Source organism: Aythya ferina (genome assembly GCF_964211825.1).
Source record: "Aythya ferina genome assembly, chromosome: 6".
NCBI classification, from domain to species: domain Eukaryota; kingdom Metazoa; phylum Chordata; class Aves; order Anseriformes; family Anatidae; genus Aythya; species Aythya ferina.
Window position 1 is genome coordinate 28,311,752 of NC_140303.1, and position 18,446 is coordinate 28,330,197.

General features: G+C 39.8%; 1 protein-coding gene across 1 annotated transcript in view; it reads right to left on the reverse strand.

Annotated features, from left to right (window-relative positions):
• Nucleotides 1-12,967, reverse strand: part of GLI2 (GLI family zinc finger 2) — a 297,910-nt gene extending 284,943 nt beyond the window's left edge. The window contains exon 1 of the mRNA XM_084523598.1: nucleotides 12,911-12,967. The gene's annotated coding sequence lies outside the window, so the exon portion shown is untranslated. The remainder of the gene's footprint in view (nucleotides 1-12,910) is intronic.
• Nucleotides 12,968-18,446: the final 5,479 nt, after the last annotated feature.

Consider the following 18,446-nt stretch of genomic DNA (forward strand, 5'->3'; position numbering starts at 1 on the left):
GCTCAGCAATCACAAGAGCAAATGCTCCTGGAAGGGTGGGAAGGGTGAGTTATCAGCTTCAGCACCAGAAATGAATGTCAGTAACACAGACAGGACAGACCTGTGGAGCAATCTGATTCTTTTTTTTTTTTTCTCCCAGGTATTATTTCCACTGAAGCACTTGCCTTTTCCCAAGTGCCTTGGTTATCTGGAGTAAATCGCTCAATTGGATATTTCTTCTGGGTTGAGTTAATTACATGAAAGAGCAAAACAACTTTGATCCAGTTCCTACAGTAAACATGAGCCTGTATTTTAGACATACCTGCCAGCAAGCACGGCTCCACTCATGTGACACCCTGTTTGCAGAAAACTTTCCAAAAGAGCCAGAAGTAGTAGGGATTAGGGTCCTTCCCTGCGCCATCCCTCCCACCCACACTGCACAGGAACCGCCCTGTGAGGGCATCCCCCAGGTGGGCTTACTCATGGAGCAATACGTTTACAGCAGCTACACGAATGATGTGAAATATCCTTCCATTACTCTGATTTTCACACAATTTAAATCAAATTCCATAAGAACAAATGAAAACATGTTTGCTTTCCCTGACCTGTGAAACCATGCTGGTTTGGAGGCCCTTTAAATTTGGTGCAGAAAAAGAACTACAGCATTGTAGTTCTCTTAAATCTCAAACTGCAAGTGACAAATCTGTGTGACTGATGTTCAAACTATAAGTGAGGTGTATTTTTAAAGGGGAAGCGCAGCTGTCCCCCTCTGCCGCAAGGTATTTTTCAATTTATGCGGCAAATCCAATATAAAGGTTTATTGTACGGAAGGCAAAAGATCTTAATCAGGAATTAGCCGCTTCTAATGAGGAAAAATAAGCACCAAGGCTGCAAGAATTATTTCTAAGAGATAAGAATGTAATTGCCTAATGTGACTAATAATCTGATAAGAGCCTATTTTATCTGATTTAACCCACGGAACTGCTGCTAATGTACAGAATTTAAAATAATCCCCAAGGAATTCCTCTTATCACAAATGGGATTGCAGAATGATAAAAAGATTCATTGTTGCAGTATTTGCTCTGGACACTTCTGTTCAAAGGAAACAGAGTTTTGACAGCTTGCAGTAACTGCAGCATTTGCTCGGATCATTTCTACAGCACCTGAATTTCTGAAGACAGAGTACATATTCTTTTCAGTAGACAGTAAATTATATGACCCTCCTTCATTTATAGCCTAGATATCATATCAATGCTACTACCAGGAGCCAAACACATCCCCAAGTCCCTGTGAAAATGTTTTCTAGTGTATTTTTTTTCCATACTGACAGAAATTAATGTAATTTGAAATCTATAGTGACACTAACACTGTCATTATCCAAAATCATGCTCAGTTCTAATCCTACCATATAATGACTTTAATCCTAATGGGCATAATCATATCTGATGTAAAGCTAGATACATGACAATCACAGAATTTAGTGATATTATTATACCAAAGAATAGCAGCTGTTGATTTGCCAATATTAACAAGTAGCAATCTTGTGATAACTCATTGCTCCAACAACTAATCAGAAGAGGACTGAAAATTTGGCATTTTGGTCCAGTAATTACATCTTTAGAATGTTACAGTTGGTAAATTGCATGATTTTCACTGTTGCACTTGCCATGAATTTTCTCTTCATCCAGTACAAAGACTAACGGCTGGCTTTCTGTGCCAGTATTGCTATTGTTTGTTTACACCTAGCTGTGCATTCAGCATAGCAGAACACTGAGAAGCTAAACAATGTAAATACACAGGTTAGATAGGTAGGACATAAACCTGAGAAACTTAAAACTGAAGGCCTTACCTCGTGACTGTGTGCCCACATGACTTTATAATAAAATAGCCCCTTTGGGGAAAACAAAAACAAAACTCCACTACCCCGATCCACACAGACTTGTCCTGCCTCTGTTTTCATGATCATAATGCAAGCAAAAGATGCATAAAGGGGGAAGAGGAGACCATGAAGTCTATGGAAGGGATAAAAATACTATTTTTTTTTCATAATTTAACGTGGTTATCTTGGAAGGGGAGACTGGACCATTTCATTTTTGCTCTTTAAACAGGAGTTTGAGGAAGATTTTTTGAAAGTTACTGTCGGGTGTGAGAACAAACACCTCCAGGAAGGAAGACAGGGCAAAGCAGGCACACGAAGGGTGCCAGGTCACCCCTCTCCCAGAGCAAGTGCCTGAGGGATGGGACTAGGGGCTGCATCATGGCCCCCATCACCTCCATGCAAATCTTCACAGCACTAATACAAGAATAAGGCAAGTGGGTCCACAACTGCTTCATCCTTAGTCCATAATTCTCTGAGCCTAGTTTCCTTTTCTTTGCTCAACAGTGGGTGTGAGCTGTTGCAGAGTTTATCAGGGAAGTAAAAGAGCAGGAGGCAATGCACAGAGCAAGACACTAAACGAACATGCCAGAACTCCAGTAAAAGCATGTTTTCACACAATGCAAAATATGGGCATGAGCCGAGTCTCTCCCTCATAAAGAATGTAAATATCAAACAGATGAAAGCGTAACTTTCCGTGATTCAGTATTATTATTGTTTGTATTTGTGGTGTCCTCAGAGATCTTGGCAGGCAGAATTTCCACCGCAGTAAGTACTGTAATACAAAGTAATAAACAAGCCATTCCCTGAAAAGTTTTCATTTTAATATAGGTCAATGTACACAAAGTGGGTGTAAAAACCAAAGAGACAATATTGAGGAACAAGGATAGGAGAGATCAGAGCAATGTCTCTTTCAGGAATGGGTTATTTGCTGCTTAGCCAAGAACCACAGAGCCCCAGTCTTGGCGAATCCTCAAATATCACTGTGGTACATAAGACAATTATGTGTGCGCACAATTAACTGATCTCTAGTCATTTAAATTTAATCACAATATTAAAATAAGAAATGTATCAAGAATTGCTGCCACTGTTCTATATACCACCATAGCAAGAGTAGATGGAATAAACCACATAAGCCCTCAGACCTGGTAAGACACCACAACCTCACCCAAAGCTGCAACATCCATGACCACAGAGCACCTTTGCAACATCTAGCTTTAAGCTGGGGTTTCTGATAAGTTAACAAGCAAGTAAACCTCTCCCATAGATCTACATTTCTGCACAGAGAAGCTACTCAATAAATACACAAGTACAACACAAGTACATGGGACATTAGAGAATTACTATTTTTTTTTTTTTTAAACCAACCACATCTCCAAGACTTTTTTTCATAACAAAAATTAAGTAACTTCTGGACACCTTTTCCCTCCCCTAACTTCATCATTACCTCAACTGGTTCATAAAACAAACCAAGGAAACACTAATGAATAGAATCAGCCATTAACCAAATTTTAAAGGATTTTTTCTAGAAGCCCTATGATTCAGTCATCAAAGAGCAGACAAAGATGAAGCTACTGTCATGCTAACCTGCAAAGACTGCATGAGTAAGACTAACATGCACTACCTGCTACAAGAAAGTTAAGAAAGACCTTACTCCCCCTTCTTGATTTCAGAGTTTATATACATGTATGTACGATTGCATCCATTGATAGCTCCTAGGAAAATTGCTATTTGAATCTCTCATTCCTCAAACTTTTCACACTGTCGCAATGACAAATAAGCAAGGAAACACTGGACATGTGCAGGCATCCACTATAGCCCTGCTGAAGAGTTCTCAAAATTCACAGAAACATCCTACAAAGCCTTGCATGAGCTGACATATTCTGTTTCTTCATCCTCCAGATACTGTAACAAACACCTCCCTAACATCAGAATCTCCTGAATACCTACAAGGTGACACCTAACCATCAGACTTCAAACCCAAATACATTAGCAAACCCCACTACCACCACCATTTTTTCTTCACAAACCACAACTGACTGTCTCTAACCCCAGGAAACTAGCATTTAAGCAGTCATGTAATATATCAACTTGTTTGTAGCCCACCCTAGAGAACAGGTTCTAGGTAATTGCACCAACCAAAACTAACATGCACAAATGGCTGAAAGATTTTGTTCTTCTTGTTGTTCCATGAGGAATTCAGTAACAACCATTCCTCCATCAAAGTATGCCTGAAGAGCTTCTGTAACATCTACATTCTAGAGAGTATCAGAGGTGTATTAGCGCAGATCTGCAATCAGATTAGCATAAGAAGTAGTAGCCTAGAAACTACTATTAATGAAAACACAGACCTATGTCATCTAGTTAGCAATCATCCAAAACACATTTAAAAAGCCAAGCTACACAGCCAAACCCTGAGGCACCATCATATCTATAATGAGAAGAAAAATCATGAGACCCATCTTCATCTCCTCCATCTAAATATGAACTTTACTCAGTAGAAATACTCTCCAGGGAAACAGTTCATCTCTGAATGAACAGTGTTACTATCGTACTTGCTCAACACAGTGGTGAACAAAAGCCCCATATCCAGCAACTTCTGACAGTGGCATGTCACTGCACCATGGAAATTATGGAATTCATGATCCCTGACCATTGTCTCTGAAATTTTCCTTAAGCTGAGTTTCCTCTCCAGCCTTCAAACACACTCCCACTTCCATCAAAATCATCAGAAGCAAACTACAGATCAGCAAATTCTTCATGAAGCCAGACAAACCAGTGCAACAAATACATCACTGGTACATCTTCCCAATCTTAAGAATAAATGTTTTTAAGCAACAGACGTGCCCCATTATAGCATCCTATCCATACACGTGTACTTCAGAACAGGGTATGCAGCATCCCATATCCTTGCACCATCACCGTGGGTAAAGCAGCAAGGACAAGCAGACAATGCACATGGGAAAGAAGCTTAATAAAGAAACATTGAGCTACAAATAGGTAAGAGTCTGTCATAAAGCAGCCCCATTCCCAGTTTCTCCATCCTGATTATCCAGTGCAGAGGCCCACACTGACATGGAAACTAAGCAAGACCAGTTTGTAGTTGGACACCACATCACTTGTTAAACCAACTGGTATAGTTAGAGAGAATACAAGCTTTTGGGCATACACATTCTCTTCTATTTCTTGTTTGAAATACAAGCAGCAGACTTCAAAGCTAAACACAAATTGAGAACAGTTACTTAGAGTGTAATTAAGACAAGTATTTATAAGACCATCTCTGAAAGGAAAGGTAGTTGGCACCAGTGAAACAGAGGGGATGTTCACATGGAGGGGAGGAAAAGAAAGGGGAGGAAGAAAAGAGACGATAATGTGGTTCTCTCTTAGCAGAAAGAAAGAGACAGGTAGTTTATAGTCTGTGAAATGTGGAGAGGTTAATGAAGGAAGTTATAGCGTGCCATAAACCAAATATCTCTATTGAGCCCGTACTTCATGGTATCCAGTCAAGTCAGGAATTTGAGTTCCCAGCCTCAAATTTGGAAGGTTGCTATAGTTTTCCCTAAAATTAAGATACACAGCATGTATTTTGGTGGAAAGAGTTCACCTCTGACACCTTAAGAGAGACTGGACTGTGGCTACGTATAGGTTAGGAGATGTGTTGTCTGGGACAATCACTGCTGCACCACCACCCCCAAGCACTGGCGGTACATATGAGCTAGAAAAACTGCTGGATTCCATACAGGTGTTCATTTTATGGTATATGACCCTTTTACACTTTGTTGCTCCACAGCTGCTGGCTACTCCTCTGTCCCTGTAGACCACGAGGATATCACCTCTCTCTCAGCAAGACCACTGCTCTGCTTCACATGTGCTAATTACACCTCTTCCTCAAGTTCTCTAATAGAGGAACATGAAATTAAACTAAAACAACTGTTCCCAAAGTGTTTTTCAGCAGAAATTTTCTGGTTCTGTTTCAGACCACATCCTTTTTTTCCAGCTATTTCTGATGCTGTAATAAAAGACATTTCCTACAAACCTTGCTACACAAAGCTAGCACACACATTCTCTAAAACAGTTTGGGTAAGAGTACAGTTTCATCTTAATTTTCAGGTTGATTGATATAATATTTTACTAACATTTTTTCTGAAGCCTAAAAATGGCTTTAGTTTAAAAATATATATATATATCCTGAGAGAAAGTATTAAATAGGCTATACTTAATATGAAAGGAGATTACATGCTATAGCATCCTTAGAATTCAAGTGTAGCTCTATTAGGAAGTTATTACGTTAGTTCATGGATTACTTTACGCAGGTTGATGCAAGTTTCATGAAAAAAACTTCTTTAACTGGAAATTATCTTTTAAAAGCTCTGCTTCCAATTTCAAGTTGACATTTACAGAGAATGGGCAGATTTTAAAGACACTGAAACTAACCAGCAGCAATCGGTAGTAAAATCCCCAAAATGCAGGACTGAATTTAGAGCTGACATACATTAATAATCCCCACTGGAATCAACCTGAGTTGCATTGATCTGTGATATGGTACTTCCTCAACCTATAAACCAGTACATTGTGTTTATATTTGCAATTTTAACTCTGTGATAAGCCAACAAGAGAGTTTCCTGTTATTCCTAAGCTTTAAGAGGTGCTGTAAAGCAAAATGAAAGCACATCACTATCTGTTTGAGTTATTAATGTATCAACATAGGAAGAAATCAGACAGGCAACAACTAAATACATGGAAAATGTCTTAATTTCACTAAAAAACACAGGAAATATGTAAATTAGACACAGCTGTAACACTTCACAGCACAGGCACTACATTTGCTATCAGTAACCAGTATTAAACACAAAAGAAAGCAGTAAACCGTTAGAAATAATTTATGAGTTATGTCACTTTTTTCCCAAAACTTTTGAAAATTAGCAACCAGCACTAAATCAAGCCATTGATTTTTTTCTTCCTCTGAAAATTGATGCCCACTAGAGAAATATTTCTAAAATAAATGCCATGTCTTAAATAAGTGTGTTAAAATTTACACAAAAAGCAGAACATTTTGCAAAAACTTGAAGACATCAGTGTTCCTGTGATTTTCTAATAACCTGCAAATATTGTCACGAATACTTCACTCATTCTTAGGAGAGATCAGTAACAGGTTTTACAGTGGGGAAAAGCACAAAACACAATATTTAAGAAGGATATGCAAGAGATTAAGTTTTGACAGGTTTTAGCATAGCTCTCCTCTGTGAAAGTGCAGGACTGAAAAGCAGTGGGGAATGCAGAATTAGAAGGTTTATCTACCCAATGTATTCTTTTATGCAGTTACTTTTTTCTTGGGTGAAACCAGAGAAAAGTTCTCAGAGACTGCATCATGCAAATTGAATAGAATTAGATTTGTATATAAATATATATGTTTGTTTAAATTAATCTTCTTGTTTCTTGAATACAAATGGCATAGAGTAACAGAGAAGTTCAGAAATCATGTAGGATTTATTATTATTATTATTATTATACTTATTTCACTCATTAATACTGGTTTATTAGAGTGGACTGGATCAGTCAGACCCACACATTAATTACACAGAAAAAAAACAAACAAACAAACAAACAAAAAAAAAAAAACATGAGACCACATTACATAATGTAGCAATAATCCAGACAGGACCGACGGGTAGACGGAATCTGGATTACAACATAAGTACCAGCTTTTAAATGGTATAGCAGCTTAGAAAGACATTATCCCCATATAATGTTATTAATGTGCGAATCCTTTGACTACGGTAGGTAATTGTCCCCCATAATTAAACCCCAGCATCAGTAGGAGAGATATAATGTGTGCTTATCATTTGTATTCTTTTTAGCTTTTATTTATTTATTTTAAGCACAGACAGGCATCATGTCACTTGAGGATTATCTCATGGTGGTTGAACTCATTAACTAGCAAGTATACATTATTTCACACTCGAACAATAAGGTCTCTATAGCACTCGCCTGACAGAAGTGGAAAAACATTCACATTCATCAGAAAGCAGCAGCGACTTAAGCCACACAATTCTTAAGTTGAAAAGTTTTGCCATATTTACCTAATCTGATGATAAAAGAAGTTTATTATTCACCGTTGATTAGATAAATATTTCTGTGTTTAGATAGACAGCTTCTAAAAAAAAAAAAAAAATCAGGAGAGTGAACATAGTCTATACCACCTTTATGAGGAAGACAGATTCTTCATTACACAGCACTGGGTGGATTTAAACCCAAAGTCAGAAGCCCAACATGTATTTCATTAGAGAACCAGCAACGTTCATAAAGTAGTAATGTGAAATAGTCCAGTGTGAAATAATCAAGACTTACCAAGCTCCAGAACCTAAGAGATCTTCCTACTCAAAACACAGTGGCAAAGAAAATTACCAAAAAAAATTTGCTTGGATTCTCGTATGTTAAAGAAGCCCCACGCCCAAGAAGCCATTGCTACTGTCCTGAAAGAAACTAGCTCTGCTGGGCTCTTATACACCTCAGCCGCTCCAGAATTTTAAGAACTTTGGTAGTATAAATTATTTATAAACAAAAGATTTACCGTTTACATTTTGTCTTAATGTTGACTACAGAATTGGCTCAAGTAGGGTACTGTGCACATTTGCTCACGAATTGCAGCAACGCAGTTTCAGAAATGTTAAAAAACAAAACAAAACCACACTTTAAAAACAGTTTGCACACTGGCACAGACCCCATCCTAGCAAATTATCATTTATCACGCAACCAAGTGAGGAGGTTTGTCAGCCAGAGGTCCCTCCTTCCAGCCACTGCAGATAGCTAGGCTTTTCCTAGAGGGGATTTGTCCTTCCCTGGAGGTACCTACTATTTCTGCAAAGGAGGGGGATAACTTGGCTCCTGTGTTCGTCACTCACCTGCATTCAGTCCCTAGCACTGTTTCCCCTTTTTAACTAGCCAAAACTCTAAACTTGCAAGCCTCTTATACCCAATTCAGGCATTACTAACAATGAGAACCTTCAGGGCACCAGATTCTACCTTTGTAGCCATCTGGGCTTAGATCTGTCATCATCAGCTTAGATCTGTCTAACTTAGATGCTGATCCAGCACTTCCACTCAGACTGAACGTGAAATGGTTTCAGGAGTTACTCTCAGACTAGTGGAACTATTCTGGACTTGATAATCATAGAATCATAGAATATCCTGAGTTGGAAGGGACCCTTAAGGATCATCAAGTCCAACTCTCGACACCGCACAGGTCTACCCAAAAGTTCAGACCATGTGCCTAAGTTCACAGTCCAATCTCTTCTTAAATTCAGACAGGCTCGGTGCAGTGACCACTTCCCTGGGGAGCCTGTTCCAGTGTGCAACCACCCTCTCTGTGAAGAACCCCCTCCTGACGTCCAGCCTAAATTTCCCCTGCCTCAGCTTAACCCCGTTCCCGCGGGTACTGTCACTGGTGTTAATGGAGAAAAGGTCTCCTGCCTCTTGACAACCCCTTACGAGGAAGTTGTAGACTGCGATGAGGTCTCCCCTCAGCCTCCTCTTCTCCAGGCTGAACAGGCCCAGTGACCTCAGCCATTCCTCGTACGTCTTCCCCTCCAGGCCTTTCACCATCTTCGTAGCCCTCCTCTGGACACTTTCCAACAGCTTCATGTCCTTTTTATACTGTGGTGCCCAGAACTGCACACAGTACTCGAGGTGAGGCCGCACCAGCGCAGAGTAGAGCGGGACAATCACCTCCCTTGACCTACTAGCGATGCCGTTCTTGATGCACCCCAGGATACGATTGGCCCTCCTGGCTGCCAGGGCACACTGCTGGCTCATATTCAACTTGCTAACTTTGTCAACTTGCATAAAGGGCATATGTAAATATTTACAACAAAACCACTCGCAGACTGACTGGAGAACTGTATTCCTGTGCCTCATCACAGCACCAACCAGTTCAAAAAAAGAGAGAGGGAAGATCTATGTATTTAATTATGTCACCCTATTTGAGTATCAGTTGTGAAAATTAGTGATCTAGTGAAAATTCATTGAGGTAAACATTGAAAAAAACATACCACACAGACAGACCCTGCATGAAGTAGTGTACAGTTTAAGGCCCCACCTCTACAGATACTTCATTTTTTTTGTTTGCAAAAACAACTCCAAAACATTAAATTAGACTACATTGCTATAGTGAAGCATGTGTATTTGGTTTTATGTGATTAAGTGCTAAAAAGCTAAATATGAGTAAGGCCAAACTCTTCTAATAAAAAATACTCTTATTATAATTAGAAAATGGTAATGTAATTGAAACATCAATAAAGGAGCCTCCAGAAAAAAAAATATATATATATATATATATATATACACACAAAAAAGTGCCTTTCCTTCACTTTTTTGGATATTTGTTCACTTTGCACTAATGAGAAAAATAAAATGCACAGAGTTTTCCTGAATTTTTTCTTCAACTACCAGGTGCAACATCTGCTCGAGAACACCTAACACATGCAGTGCTTCTACCATAATTGGTGCAGACAGGACAGGGAGCCTACCAGGTCTCTGATATTTCTAATTTCAAGGTTACTCATAGCTACTATTGTGTGTTCATTCATGTTTTCTCAATTAAAATTAAGTTCAACTAAAATCAATGTTAAGTTGCATGTAAACTCACTAGCAATGGATTTTTGTAATTTTATATGAGTCCTCTGTATTTTTAAAAAGTATTTTCCTGCAAGCTACAGATAGACACTTGGTGAACATCAAATTCAACATCTTGGAATTCTTCCCTGATACACTAAACAAAAGTTGATATCTTCGTGTAGGTTAGCAATTGAGATCTATACACCAAAAATAGACCAGGAACTAGGTAAGACTTCTGAGCCAACTGCAATATAGCGCTAGCATTGCCAACAGCCAAATGAAACAATAATTAGATTTGAACAGAATTTCAATCAAGTCTCTGTGTAATTTACCCCAGGTCGAGGTATTTCAACACTACCCTTGAAAGTACCAGGAAGTACATGGTGGGAAGATGAATGCGCAGCCCTTACCTTTTAACAATGATCAGGGTCACATGGCTAATTAAAATACCTTTGTTTACATCGGGTAAGAGTCCTGCTGTTAGACCATCTGCACCTGCAGTCTGTTCCATCAAAACCCCTTCCACAAATTGCATGCTCCTAATAGGTATTGCTGTGCCAATGACAATTACCTAATTAGACATTAGAATGTCAATGCTGATTTTAAAATCCATGCTAATTATTTTACTGTTTGACAGAATATTTCCCAATGAAGGAAGGAGTCTGGATAGCATAATTATGTCACGAGGAACACTTCTGTATATGATTAAAAGGTTTGGCTGCCTCTGATTGGAAGGGCTCCAGTTATTTATGTATTTAACAAAGTTGCAATCAGCACATACGGTTTTCAGCTGAAAGAAACAATCTGAACCCTGCTTATTCACTTGCCTGCTATGGCAGGGCATATAATGAAGCTCGTGATTAGGTTCCTCTTCTTTAAGGTTTGTCTTTGAGTAAGGAGAGTTCGGAAATGGAGCGGAAACATGTCTAGAAGACAGATTACATGATAAGTCTCTTTTTCATTACAGTTTGAAGAAAAAAAGTGTGGGCACTGGATGCGTGATTGGTTTTATGTCTTTAGATATAGAACAGTAAATACCTTTGTGCCTAATGCCGAGTACTTCTAGGGGCAATTGCTGCATTTACTGGTCTCAAGCTGCTCCTGGTACTTGGCATCACTATACAGGTTTTGAAATATCTGCAACATTTTCCTAGGCCCCAGATTTCTGGCTTTTAAAGCAAGACAACTTAAACCATAAGCATGATAACACAAAAGATAAATTTAGGGTTCTAAAGTGTTCAATTCAGCTGCAACTGAAAGTCTTAAAATAAAGCACAATGGAGGAATTTAAGTGCTGTCACAGCAAACCACAAATACAGTAAATATAAGGAAGGGCTACAAAATAAAAGTATACTGCACAATAGGTGAAATGCCTATAAACCTTTCTAAACAAACTTACAGTTTTTCTGTATTCCCTTCACCAGAAAGAGCACTGCAAAGAATTGTGGTTAAAGCTGTGATACCAGCAACAACAAAGTACAGCTTATGACTTCAAGTATCTCTGATCTTTAGTTGGTAAGCTACAAACAGGAAAATAATTTGTCCTTTTCTTAGAAAAATGCTGTGATGGTAGTAACAAAGACAAATATTTTTATCATTTACTATGTAATTTCCACAGAAGCAGTTACATAAAAATGATGTAATGCCTACACAATCAGCTAAACCTGTGTATCTGCATATCTATATGTTGTATACACATAGGACTTGTATCATTGCGAATATTCAGCGGCATATCCAACATATAATAATCTGCATTTAAATTCATATTCACAACATATTGATCAGCATAAACCTCAAGCAGTACTATATAATACATGCCCATGCAACATTCAAAGCCATAGATGCCCCCTCACGTTCAAGAAACGCTATCTGATCAGAACCTGTGGTAAGCGCAAGACTTTTATCATTAACTACCATTAATGGAAAACTTGATCAACCAGAGCCAAACATTTCAAATCCCTCTTTAAATCTTCCTCCAAATCCCTTCTCAGGACTCATTTCTACTACAGCTCCTATAGGAAATTAGCTCATTGATGAGCAGGTTAAAGGATAAATCAGGATGTCTGATCTTTGCTTTCTCTTTTCTGTTTCATTTATAACAAAAACATATGTATGTAAACTGCACTGCATGCTTCTGTCCCTCCTCCATCACACTTACAGCACTTGCTTTCTTAGAATGCATATCTTAGAAATCCGACTCTTTCTGCAAGTGCTTTATAATGCCTAATGAAACAGGGTTGTTATTTTCATTTTGCAAATCATTCTGATACACCAAACAAATAATCAGATAATACCTTCTGACAAAAAAGGTATTATGGCCTGAAGATCTTTATACATATATATATTTAAATGTGTTTGTTTTATCTCCTGAATGCTCCTGGGTGCATTTACAGCCTTCTTAATGACTTAAATTTGAGGATTACATGTCTCAGAGCTACTCACCATTGCAGTAATTGGAATTCTGTAGCTGTCCCATGCAACACACACTGAACTGCTTAGCTGTGAGTTTTGGGAAAGTTTCAGCTCCAGCAGAGCAGTAGCCAAAAAGACACATCCTTTAATGCCTAAGACAGAACAGAAACACACGGAAGGTTTATACTAGGATTGCATCATCATATGCTTTACCAGACACTGTATCTTCAGAACATATAAACTGGCATTAACGTATCAGAAAGGCTGATGCAGCAAGACATCAAAAGTAAAGATGTGAGAAAAGTTAGGGGAAAAAATCCTAACCCCATGTATATCAGTGGCAAAACTCCAATCTACTTTATGCAGAATAAAATTTTGCTCACAAGTTTCCCCTTTAACATCACATTGGTTTGCTCTGTATATTAAGCATTTCCTAGTTGTGCATCAACCAAGCACAATCAAGCCCTATAGATCACAGCTAACCAGAAGGACAAAAATAAGTTTGATGCAATGCTCAGCTGGGGTAAAACATTTAACTCTCAAAGAAGCTCATCTTTGTCCTCCAGCTGGAGATGGGGCCCAAAATAGGCAAACTTCACATGGAAATTTAATTTTGAATAGTTATTTCAGGGCCATATTTTCCAGGTGGGGCATATGTTACAGATTTAACTGTCTATCAGCTGAGTATCTTAAGACTTGCTGTAAGCACCTGGTCACCACTTTAAAAACATAAATGATATCCAGTGACTTAATAATTTAGTTAGGCAATGCATTTGAAAAGACGGACTATTTTTATTTATTATATATTAAAACTTTGGTGTGATAAGCTCTATGCAAAATGCAGAAGGCTTATTCCCTACCATAAAGGAGTTTGGGGATGTTTTTTTGTTTGTTTATGTTTCTTGGTTGATTCGTTTTGTGTTTTTTTAACATTCCATTATTCTTAGGGGAAGTATAAAACTCACCTGAAACAACCTATCCACATTAGAATAATATGCATTTATCAAAAGTATATCAAAAATATAGTGAAAGTATGTGCTTATCAATTCAGGGTGTGATTTCAGAACCATTCTTTATCAGAACAATTTTCTTTCTACTGACATAAGTCATAAAGCTCCCATTGACTTTGAAGAGATCGGAGTTAGGTCAACACTAAGTGCCTTTGAAAATTCCAAGCTTAAGTTAACTTTTAACTCTAAATTTATGTTGACTCAGTCACAATTTTCATTGTTCTCACTGGAATCATTACAGGAATATGCAAGTCTGTTAATAAATATCTCATTCCTTTAAGAATAGTATACCCCAGACTAGTTTTAAATAACTCATCCCTCTAAGAATGACATATCCCATCCATCTCTATATATTTCCCTAGACTCAACAGTTTCGACAACTGCTTGGAAAGGATTTATTTCCTCAGAAATCTGTAGTCCCATTGTGTTTTGCATTATCCGGAAATGGGACCCTGAGCTGGATCTGCTGCAGGAAAGCATCTCCTAACGGATATGATTTTGCTGAATGTCATATAACGCCCCGAACAATTCTTGGTCCAAGGATTCTTTCTGACAGGTAATACTCCAACAAAGCATCATCTTCTCTCCAAAGGCCATAAATGATCTCCAAGTGAATACTGCTGGTTTGGGCTTTTTTGTTTGTTTTGTTTTTGTGTCTAAGATTAGTTCAAGCTTTTCAGAAAAGTAGTTGCCATTTATCAAGGTAGCATCTACACCCTCAGGTCAGAACTGGGGCCCTGGTCTGATAGGTATGTCAATACACACAATGAAAACACATTTCCTGTTCCAAGAAGTTCATTGTTTGCATACAGTAATGTGTTAAGTAAAAGAGGTGTTACAGCATTTTTCATGGATCCTGGACGCTTCTGTCAACCCAGGGATTCCACCTAGCAGCAGATCCCATTCCCACCTGGAAACTCCAGGAAACTTAGCAGTTTCCTTGTACAGTCTTTACAGGCCACACTTCCTTCCTTTCAAGCACCAGGTCCTCATATAAAAAAAAAAAAAAAAAAAAAAAAAAAACTTCACGAAGGGGAAAAAGAGCAATCTAATACCTTTCAAACAAGTTATTGCCCTTCACCACAGTAATTTGTGCAATAAACCTTTGCTTCAGTTTCCTGAAACAGTGCAATATCCTATGAACAAATGTTTCTTTGAGATCTCTTTCCTCACATGTACTTTATCGCAGGGGGTTACCAAAGCACCAAGGCCATAACACCAGCGCAGGGCTGCCAGCCTCCTCCCTAGCAAAGGCTTTACTGCCCCATCAGCACCAATTTAGGACACATTGCAGCCACCCACACCGTGTATCATCCCACTCTCTCTGCTGGTGAGCCCAGATGTTGAGAGGCAGCACCTTCACTGGGCTGCAGGAAGGATGTGCTAACATGGATGACCACGGAAATGAGCCCCGGCCATCAGAAATATCTCACCCGCAAGAGAAGGCAGCCCTTTTCCCTTTGCTTCCAGTGGTAGGTGCCAGCTGCACTGCCTCCCTGTGCAAAGCTGGCATTTGGGATAGTGTGTCTTCACTAACCAAGTTGCACTTGGCAAGCTGCAGTTCTTCAGGAACACAACAAAGAAAACAAATTTTTATTGTCTTTCCACCCACAGCCAGTGACATCAACAGGGCAAGCAATCAACATCTGCTCCTTGCCCTCTCGTTCCTCTTTCCCCAGTTCCAGTAAGTGGCAGTAGACAGATTTGGTTTTATGTTTGTTTGTTTTGTGTTTCCCCTGTCTGATGCTCAGCCTATGTGGCTTCATACAGAAAAGGCTTCCAGAGCCCTGTGACCAAGCCCCATCTCTGCCACAGGCATCCCTGGGAAGTTGTTCAGCCCTGTGTGTCCACTCCTCTTCCATAAAAATGGGAATGCTCTGCCACTTCCTTCCCCTCGCTCCTCACCTCCCCTGCATAGGCTATAGACTGTCTGATCCACAAAACCTTTGCAAATACAGTGGCCAGCAAATGAGAGTGGGATGTGTTCAGAGGCTCTTTTATCATGTACATTACTGTAAGTATCCATAGGTGGATAAAACAGATGGGAAAGAACTGTGAGAAGACTGTGATTAGCATAATTGCTAGTGATCACATCAGACAATCTGCGTAACCACAGTCAAGCATTTTTATAAGTATTGCTAGGGAGATTAATAAGAAAATTGGTGTTGGGAGAGCCACTAAAGCAGAAGCTATATTTTTTCTGGGGGGTTATTTTAGGGCTCCATACAGGACTGAAGTGTACCAAAATTCTCATGGGTATTTGTATGACAGCTCTTTGCATAGAAGCAGGTAGAAAGCCCCTTCATTGCCCCCTCCCATTTTACTGTAATTTGTGACCACTTTAGATGTGGTACTCCCAGCACTCTCCTGCATGAATATCTTGTCCAGACACAAAGACACAAAGAGAAAGAAATCAGAGGAAATGGGGATAGTGGAAGAAGAATCCTGCAAAACCCATGGTGAGTACTAGAAGCTTGCCTTTGAGGAGGAAAAAAAAAAAAAAGAAGAAGAAAAAAAAAAAAAAGGCACAAAAACCTGAAATACAAATTAAAAAGGCCAAGCTACCAGGTGTGTTTGAAGTCCCTGGCACTCCCACTGGCTTGCTCTTTGAACTAGGACACCTCAACAGCACTCATGCTCATCCCATGCTGTCTGCAGCGTATTGAGAAGCTTTTATTTCTCACCTTGAATGACAAGTGCTGAAAACAACCGGGTCCCTATACGAGTTGGACTGCTGGATATTTGTGCAGTGCAGGTTACTATCATGATAGCTTCAGTACTGGAGCTCAGTGACACTTCCAGTGTGCAATACCGAGACTTTCTGAGAAGCTGTCACACTTGCACATTCAGCTGAAACAAAGCCCCAACCCTGCACATGTATCTTTTCACTTGCTCCATAAAATTCCTTCATGGTTTAGATAAGATGTAAATTGTGGGATTTGTACTATCCAGCTCTACCCAAAACTTTTTCCAGCTTACACTCCCAAGGAAAATTTGGCAGAAAAATGACATGCTAAAATAATAAAAAATAATTAAACACGAGTTTTCTGTGGCAAAGCCACAGCAGACACTACAGGGAACACAGCTGGATTGGGTCAGGTCCCCCCCCCCCCAGTGTTTTTCACCTTCAAGGTATGTTTCTGGGGGCATAAGCCCCCCAGGCAGGGGAGGCACCCCTGAATAATTTTGCCACTTGGGGGCAAAGGTTTTTTTCTGCCATGAGCCAGCCTGCTCTGCTCTGCAGCTGCATGGCTGCAGTGGCCGCTAGTCAAGCACTGAAGCCAAGCAACATGTGCTCAACGTGCAGGCACTGAGGGATCCGGGTTCAGGTTTTGCCAGTTCTCCACAAGAGCAGAGCTATGACACCGATTCCCAGCAGCACCTCTATCACCCTTTTTGTTTCCTCTATACCTTGTCATTTCTCAATCTCAGGCAGAAATGCGAATCACCAGCCTCTGTATACAGATTACTTAATACCTACTTCAGCTCTTGCAGCGTCTCTATTTGTTTTGATTCACCAGTATCTGCCAAAACCTTTGTTATGCTCTTTTCTTAGTCACTTGTTGAACTGTGTCAGCCTTCTCTTTGCATTTCCCACTGGTTCCCTTTCCACTGAGTTACCCAAGCATGTAGTGTCCCACCTTCTCACACCAGAGCTGCCCTCTCTCTTTCCCTGTGCTCCATCCAGCTCACTCATGATGACTGCGCCAAGACCCTCCTCTGTTGGAGGCTTACAAACACAGACCCTCAGGCCCTCCTCAGCTTCTCATCCTCTTTAAAATTTTAAACTTTTAGATTGTACCCACAAAAAGTAAAACAACAAAACTGACACAACTTTAACTTCAGTTATGGGTCAGGCTGACCAATAGCTGTATTCAACCCACAGGTCTGCTGTTGACAGGTATCAACCATCCATCCGTCTCAAGTTACACGAGGGAAGAGATTTGGTTTCACTGTCTTTGTATGGGACCTAGTACTGTGGCTGTAACCCCTAAATAGGGCTCAGAAGGGCTGCAGAGCACAGACAGGACCTCTCTGCATTAAGAGACAGTTAAGCTGGGAAGTTGAAGAAAAGAGGTAGAAAATGAAATATTTCTAGCTCTATAGCTAGAACTGACTCCTCATGCATGTATACTTTTTGATGGTCCAAATTACATGTTCACACACTTTCCTTTTTTTCCTTCGGAGAAATGTTTCTTTATGGAGCTCTCAGTACTGATGCACACAGAGGAAGATATGGCTTAGAAAATCTCACATGTACTAATGCCGCAACGTCTCCACTTGGCAAAGTTATTAGCGACTCAAAATGCGCCTCTTCTAATGGGAACACCAGGCAGCGAATCCAACAGTGTATATGCACCCTGTTAATAACAGTACTTCCTACAAGACCTTCTTCAAGCTTTTCTGCATTATCCTTCAGGTGTGCCTGGGGGACGAAAGCAGATGTCCGGAGTCCCATGGAGGTGGGGAATCCAGCGCTGCTGCTCCCGAGGTGCTTTCGTCCCTCTGCAGCGTCGGCTCCGGTCTGGCCACCACCTGCACCCGAGGGCTGGGAA